The sequence below is a fragment of the Silene latifolia genome, chromosome 10 (assembly GCF_048544455.1).
Source record: "Silene latifolia isolate original U9 population chromosome 10, ASM4854445v1, whole genome shotgun sequence".
In the NCBI taxonomy this organism is placed as follows: domain Eukaryota; kingdom Viridiplantae; phylum Streptophyta; class Magnoliopsida; order Caryophyllales; family Caryophyllaceae; genus Silene; species Silene latifolia.
In genome coordinates, this window is record NC_133535.1 from 5,694,116 (window position 1) to 5,702,856 (window position 8,741).

Genomic DNA, 8,741 nt, shown 5'->3' on the forward strand with positions numbered 1-8,741 from the left:
GGACTTCGAGATCAAACCGGCTTTCATTAGCCTTGTGGAGAGGAAGCAATTTGGAGGAAGTCCTTTGGAGGATCCTAATTTGCATGTTCAAAATTTTTGTGACTATTGCTCCATGATCCGTCAAACGGGCGTCACTCAAGCCCAAATAAGGGAGATACTTTTCCCTTTCTCTTTGAAGGACAAGGCCAAGCTTTGGATCAATAGCCTTGACCGCACCGCCTTGGGAATCACCAATTGGGAGACATTGGCTCTTGCTTTTTATCAAAAGTTTTTTCCACCGGAGAAAACTCAAACTTTGAGGAGCCAAATTACCGGATTCCGTCAACAAGCTCTTGAGAGCTTATATGAGGCTTGGGAGAGGTACAAAGAGCTTCAAAGGCAATGCCCACATCATGGGCTAGATGATTGGTTTCTTGCAATAACATTCTACAATGGATGTTGTGCCGAGTCCCGAAGGATTCTTGATTCCGCCAACAATGGGCGGTTTGATCAAATTGACACCGATCTTGCTCACTCCACGATCGAATCCATGGCAATCCATGATGCCCAATATGTCAATTCCCGAGTTGTACCATCTAAAGGTAAAGAAGAATCCTCTAACAATTCTGTTTTGCTAGCTCAAATTGCCTTGCTCCAACAACAATTGGCGGAAAGAGATGCTAAAGATTCCATCCAACAACTCAATGTCGTGTCTTCAACAAGCCAAATCATTGTTTGTGACGGTTGTGGAGGTGCGGGTCATTATGCCGCTCATTGTCGAGCCACCATTGAAGAGGTAAATGCTTTTCAAGCTTTAAGACAAAGTTTATATCCACCGGGTACATTTTCCAACACTTATAACCCGAACACAAAATCCCACCCGAACTTGTCTTATAATAGCAACAATGTGCTTAACCCACAACCCCCACCACAACAAAATGCCTATGTTCCTCAACAACAAAAGTATATCCCTCCACCGGGTTATCAAAATCAACAAAGGCCCCCACAAAACAATTTCCAACAAAATCCACCACAAAATGGCCAACAAAACAATCAAGGAGTTGGCAAGCTTGAGGGCATGATAATCCAAATGCAAAGGGAATTGTTGGCTCAAATTCAAAAGAACGATCAAGCTCATAGTGCCGCGGTCAAGTTGTTGGAACAACAAGTGGCTCAACTAGCCGCTTCTAATTCTCAAAGGAAGAATGGTCAATTACCTCCCCAAGGTGAGCAACCACATGAAATCGTTAATTCTATTTCCTTGAGAAGTGGTTCAAGCTATGATGGGCCATCCATGACTTTGGATGATGAGGTGGTTGTTAAAAAGGCTAAGCTTGGGGGAAATGACAAAAAGAAGGCTAGTGAAGAGCCTATTGTTAAAGATCGTGTGCCATTTCCCCATCGATTGTTGTTGCTTAAGAGGAAGAGCAAGCTTGATGCCAAAGATGTTGGGTCTTCTATACCCAAAGAAAGTGATGAGGTAATTCTTGAAGAAATCTCTCCTAATGCTATGGAGAGTGATGCCGTTCCAACAAAGGTGAGTGTTCCCATTGAGAAAGAGATAGTGAAAGATGTGGAGGATGCTCCTCCCAAGGAAATTGTTCAAGTACCATTTCCCCATCGTCTAGCAAAGCACAAGGAGGAAGGTAAGTTTGCTAAATTTTTGGAAGTTTGTAAGAATTTGCAAGTCACCATCCCGTTTATGGAATTGCTTACCCAAGTCCCTTCTTATGCAAAATTTATGAAGGAAATCCTCTCAAAGAAGCGATCCTTCAATGAGGTTGAGACCATTGCTTTCACCGAAGAGTGTAGTGCACTCTTACAAAACAAGTCTCCCCCGAAACTTAAGGACCCCGGTAGCTATTCTATTCCTTGCACTATAGGCACATATACCATTGATAAGGCCCTTTGTGACCTAGGTGCTAGTGTAAGTGTCATGCCCTATTCCCTTTGTGAAAAACTTAACATGGGTGCTTTAAAATGCACGAGTATTACATTGCAAATGGCGGACCGTTCTTTAAAGCGACCTCTAGGTGTCTTAGAAGACGTACCCGTCAAAGTTGGAAAGTTTTTCATACCCGTTGACTTCCTCATTCTTGATATGGCCGAGGACTCACAAACCCCAATTATATTGGGTAGGCCATTTTTACGCACCGCGGGTGCGTTAATTGATGTGAAAAATGGGAAGTTAACATTGGAAGTGGGTGATGACCGGGTTTCCTTTAGCAAAAACAACACCATTAGAAGCCCAATGTTACAAGAGTCTTGTTATTTACTTAGCACTGTGGACTCTTCTTATGCCTCTACCATGCTTGGATCCTCACTAACGGATCCGTTGGAGGACGATATGGGTGTTGTTTGCCTTGTAGGTGATAATGCTAAGGGCACTATTGCTAAGAGTGCCAAAAAGAAGAAAGGGAAATTTTATTTGAAGAATTTCAAATGGTTGAGAAATGCAAAGATAGCTATGCAATGGAGCTTGGTTGGTGGCAAGCTCAAGAACAAAACTTGAATCGAATAGCTTCTTACGTCGTGCGGGACGTTAAACCAGCGCTTCTTGGGAGGCAACCCAAGCTTTTTATTTGTTTTTATTTGTTTTCTGCAATTTATTGTTTTTCGTAGTTTAGAAATAAAATGTTCGACTTGACGATGTTTCTTTTTGTGATTTTTAGGTGAAAATAAAGGAAAGAGAATCTAGCACGTTTCCCCATGCAAGAACCCCGTTCGGGGACGTGGTTTCCGAGAAACGAGAAAGAATTAAAACAAACGCGGGAAAAATCAAAAAAAGCCAAAGAGGAGGTCAACCCCGATCGGGGTTGGGTGGCCCCGATCGGGGTCGTGGTTCTGTGTCTTCTTGGCCATTGTTTTATACGGGTAATGATAGATTTCTTTCTATCATTCAAGCACACCCGACGGTACTCATTTCCTCCTTTCTCTCTCGTTTCTTCACATTTCTTCACTAAAGATCACAAAGAAGCATCCTCCATCCCCCGAATTCATGCTAGCTTGGGGGAGATTAGCGAGTCGAGTAAGTTTTTAATTGCTTTGCATATTAGTTTAGATCTTGCAACCCATTAAACATAACCTCTAGTCCTTCCTGTTTTGTGCCTTGAGCCATTTTTATGGTTTGATTGGATGATTTGGATAGTTGGCACATTGAGGACAATGTGATGTTTAGCTTGGGGGAAGATATTGCATTTGCATATAGCATAGTTTGCATGTAGTGTAGATTTTTTGAAAATTTTTGAGAGAAATTTTTGCTTTGTGCTTGCTTGTAGCCTACTTTCCTCTTTGCTTATCCTAATAATAGCTTTTTGCTAATGATTTATTCTTTAATGATGGGATATTAGCTACATGGGGATGTCTTGACATAGTAGGTGGGAGATGAAGAATGAACCGAATAAGCTTGATCTTGACTTGTGGCAAGCTACAAAATGGTAAGGTAGAGCCTCTTTTGACCGATGCATCCATTTCCGGTCTCTCTTAGGTGAGTGTAGGTGTCTCCTTATATGGTGTGTTTCATCAAAACGCACAAGTATGGTTCTCATGTCATCTCTTGGTAAGCATGCATTCACTTGTTATAGCATTTTGGAGCCATTCACATGAATATATTTGCCTTCTTGACCCCTTCACAAACAATTTTCCCTAGCTACATTATAACTCGCCTACCTTGTTGAGCTAGTAGCTTTGTTTTGTTTTGTTTGGGTGCTCAATTGGGATTTGTTTCAAAGTTATGGAAATCATGTGAGCTTGGTCTTAATGCTCAAGAAAGAGAAAAAAAAAGATAATGAAAAAGAAAGATGAAAAAAAAAAGAAAAGGTTGGAAAAAAGAAATGAAAAAAGCATGAAAGTGAAATGAAAGAAAAGAAGTTTGCATTGAAATGAAAAAAAAGAGAAGAAGAAGAAGATGTGAGAAATTCTCAAGAATTATTCATACATTATGGAGAGTTTTCTCATGATTTGAATTGCAAAAATTGGGTTAGAATTGGGATTGAGCATCCTTACATTTGGTTGTTGCTAGCTTGACATTAGCTCCACAATCCATAATTCATTTGTTCCCCCTTCTTACCCATTACATATTGCCTTCTTCCTACCCATTTGGCTTCTTTATCATGCTTGCATTTGATTGTTTTGGCTTACTAGTTTTGATTGATTACCATATTTGATTGCGGGCACATTATTATAAGTCGAGGATAGTTGAGTGATTATTCACAAAAATTGTCCTTTCACATATAAATGAGTTTGAGTGTCCCGTGAGAGTCCATAAGTCAAAAGATCATGCAAGAGCTTAAAGGTTCATTCAAAGTTTTCCATGCTACGCCGTCATGTAAATCTCATCCATGTCTTGCTTTATTCCTTGCCCATGTTGTTTCGGGTTTTTAAATCATTATGCTTAGCTCGCTTGGATATTGCAATTGATGGGATATGGTTTCTTGCTTGAGGACAAGCAAGGGTTTAGCTTGGGGGAGTTTGATAAGTGCATATTTTATATACGTTCACCCCCTATATTAGCTTCATTTTACATGTCATTTGGCACTTATCATAGTGTTGTAAGCTAATATTTGTTGTTCTAGTGTATTTGCTTGTCTTAGCATGTTTTTGTAGGAATCTAAGCATTTAGAGGCTTTTTCCTACCATTTTATACACCAAGTTCACTAAGCTAAACAAGACCAAGTGTTGGACTAAGCATGGAGCATTGGATTGGGTTTTGCATGGAGAAATTGATGGATTGAAGTGAGAATTGCAAATGTTGCCAACAATCAAAGTCAAGGCCCAATGATCAAGTCCAAGTCAAGATGAAAAAGCTTAGGATTCCAACATGCATGGGATACTCTTTGAAGGCTCTAAAGATGATAGAGAAGGCATTTACCCGGGTGCATTAAGGGTCATTAATCACGAACTTAGGATTCCTCAAGCAATTAAGTGAGGAATTAAGCGAAAATACCCGGAAACACACGACCCCGATCGGGGCCACCTAACCCCGATCGGGGCCGCATGCATCTAGCCCATTTACGTTTCTTTTCCTCTCCTATAAATAGGAGAGGTGTTCCGGGGTTTTGGGAGATCCAATTTTACGTCTAAGTTTTAGTTTACAATAGCCTTAAGCAATATAATCTCTCAATAGTTTTCATATTAGTTTACAAATTAGTTAATCTTGTAGTTCTAAAACATTTGGTTATTATTACATTTCAAGCATTTGGTTCTACTTTGTTTCTTCCATACAAGTTATTTCTATTAAGGTATTTCTACTTCTATTTTGCATTTTACTTTGTTATTTAGTTTATTATTAATCTCATTTCATTAGCATAATTTCCTCCACATGTTAAATCAATTAGTTTATATAAATCATACAACCATGTTTAGCATTTCTTACAATATAGTTTGCAATTTACATTTTAGTATGAGTAGCTAAATTTTCCTAGTCTAAGGGCTAGGGGAGCCATGCATAAATCAAGTATATAACATGATTAAATAGATTAATAATAATATTGTTCATATTGCTTCTATCACATGCTTGTGCCACAATGTTTAATCTTTGTTTAGGGCCCTATTCAATTGATTAAGTTTGTTTATTCGTTCTATAAGTCGAGAGGCACGGAATTGAATTAGACTAAGCATGTATAGTAGGACGACCTAGTCATGGACGAGAGTTTCTCTAGGACCCGGTCTATGGTTGATGCTAATATCGTAAGATGGGTATCTTTAAGCCTAAGCAATTGACAATGTTGTTAGTACCAAGTTTATCATGATAATATATTTACCCTTGCATGTGTGATCCGAACCCCTTAGACTCCCTTTTATCATATAATTTTACATCATAATTCTTATTAATCATCAAACAACCAAACCAAACCAAATCGTAATCGACCTTGATAAAAATCTACCCATAGCAATTCACGAAGTAATTCCCGTTTCCTTGTGTTCGACCCCTATTGCTACATTAACTTGTTGTTTAGGGAATTTATCTTTGCATAGGTACGCGATAAGCCTATCTATTGTATACCCTAATTAATGAAAATCAAATTTTAAGGTATACCGAATGTATAAGATGACGGTACACCCTAACCAATGAGAATTCTTAATTGTTATTCTACTTTAGACTATGTTTCGTTATATATGGAAAATATGATTAACTCTAATTCATGTTTAGAGACTTGCTTGCAATATTTGCAAAATTATAAGCATGTAGCTTACCATTGGAGTGGGAAAATTCAAGAGTAGCTTGCAAGCATGTAGCTTTGTCAAGCTACATGGCTTGCGTTTTAAAGAAAAAAGCTAAATTATCTTATTGGATGAAAATAAGGATGTTGACTCATGCAAGGTACAAGATGTTGTAGTCCGTCATTGGAGCGGTACATAGCTGAAAAGCAGCGTAGCTTGAAAAATCGATGTGGCAAATCAAGCTACATCATATTGTAGTTATCCATTGGAGTTGCTCTAATATTTTCATTAGACATGGTGTACAATGACATGGTGTACCCAGCAATAATGTTCTTACATTCTTAATTTCATACGTATATACGGAATACTAATTTTAGTCTAAAAAAGTAAAAATACATGATGTGTGTTGACTTATTCAAATTTCAAAGGCATTAAATCATTCTATGATGTGTAATACCCAAAATAGATGGAGTATATAATCGACTATGATTCTATGAATAACAAAAAAAATCATATAATTATGGTAACCTCGCTAAATCTAATGATTTTTAATATGTATTTCATGTAATCCGCCTTTTATGTTAGGAAATAAGGTACTTATAACGGATCTCATTGAAGATCTTTTCCAAAGTACTTCAATTTTGTTTTTTTGTAAGTGCTTTGGATTAGGAGATGTGAAATTCTTAGGCACATCGCATGTGTTATATCACTGTACATCCTAATCAAAGAATATTAAACTACCTGTATTGGGTTACATCGACTCTGAACCATGTGAATGTTATTTGACTTGATCGTCCATAATATAAGAGGTAATCTACATATGAAGTATATGAGAAAATATCTCGGTTACAAAACTCTTGAATACCATTGAATTAGATAGTATACTACTATATGAGACTATGAGATTACGAGTAACAATTACTTTCATACATGGTAGTATAGATCCCGCGCTAATGCGCGATTTTTAGATAAAAATATTAAAGAAAATAATAATTATACAACTGATATTTAACTTAATTTGAAATTTAATTGTAAAATTTCTTATTATTAATGTTTTGTATTAATCGGTGGAAAAGGAGAAGTTCAGTATAATCCGGTTGTAGATAGAGTATAATATAATGAAAGTTACAGATATGATATAATAAAAGCCCAATTACAGATATGATATAATAAAAGCTCAATTATAGTCAAATTTATTTAGGTGGGAAAATTTTGGAGATCTCTTATTCTTTTAGTATAAGGGGAATTACATAGACTATTGTATGAATTTATGATATGGTACGTGTCTAGAGGACTCGTGAAGACATGAAATACGTTATACATTGATGGAGAATTGGAGATCCTTATGTGTGTTGGAAATTTGGAATGTTGTTCGTTTTGTCATTTATATACCTGCCAAACTGCAATTAAAGTTCGATTTCGTTATATGTAGTTAACTCTTTATTGTTTATTTTGTTTCATTTGTACTCCTATGTTTTACTTGTTCAAGTTTGATACGTAGAAATTAATATTATTTCACGAGATTAGTAGGTAAACTATATAACCAGATGTATTAGTTGTATGAGGAAGAATCTGATCTTTATAATAAATTATTTGAGCTTAAATTTATACATTACGAGCTTTATTTAAAAGAATTTGAGCTTCGACAAGATTTGGGCATCGAAGGCGGTTAATGGGCGTGCTGCTATCGATACGATGCTCAGATTGTGGAACCCAAGAGGTAAAGTTATGGGTAGTGTGGTGGATGCTCGGGAGAAGTTGTTTATGTTCAAGTTTGAGGATTTGCGTGATAAGGTGAAGGTTATGGAGGGACAACCTTGGCACTTCGACAAATTTGTTTGGTGTTTTAATGAGCCGTGTGATGAGGGGAGAATTTCGGATACTCCATTGTTCCAATTACCTATGTGGGCATGCATATATGATCTTCCTATTAAGGGGCGCACAAATTTGGCGAACTTGAGCAAGCTTGGAGCGCAATTGGATAGGTTTGTTGCGAAAGATGAGGTTGATGTTCCTGAGTTGGAGAGGATGGTTCGAATTCGTATTTTGCACGATATTAGGAAGGCTCTGAAGCCCGCTGTTGAAATTCGAATGCCGACTGGTAGGGTTGATACGTTTGATGTGAAGTATGAGCGGTTGCCGCTGTTTTGTTATGGCTGTGGGGTGTTGGGTCATGGGGTTAAGGACTGCGAGAGAGGTCCTTACGATGAGGACGAGTTGCAGTATGGGGAGGGATTGAGAGCTTCACCTCGGAAGGGAGGTAGGATGGGGGTGGCTGATGGGCGGAAAACGGCGAGGGACTTGCGGCCGGAGTTCGAGGAGGAGTATTTGAAGGACGAGATGGCTTTGGTAGAGAAGCTACAAAGGTTTGCGTTAGCCTGCAAATCGAAATCAATGAAGGGGAAGGAGACAGTGGGACTGAGTAGCGTTTTGGAGGATGAAGTGGAATGAGGTTTTGGGGAGGGTCGTTTAAGGGTGAGAGAGGGGGTGCAACAGCTTCTGCAGAGTAATATGGAGGTGAGAGGGGTGACGAGGGAGCCTGAGGTGGATAGGGAGAGTGCCTTGCTAGTGAGTGAGGGGTTAAAAACGATGTATAAGGG

General features: G+C 38.3%; 1 non-coding gene across 1 annotated transcript; it reads right to left on the reverse strand.

Moving 5' to 3' along the window:
- Nucleotides 1-292: 292 nt before the first annotated feature.
- On the reverse strand, nucleotides 293-399 carry LOC141610290 (small nucleolar RNA R71). Its single transcript, XR_012528193.1, has one exon. It is a non-coding gene; the product is annotated as a small nucleolar RNA R71 (small nucleolar RNA).
- Between the last annotated feature and the right edge of the window lie 8,342 nt (nucleotides 400-8,741).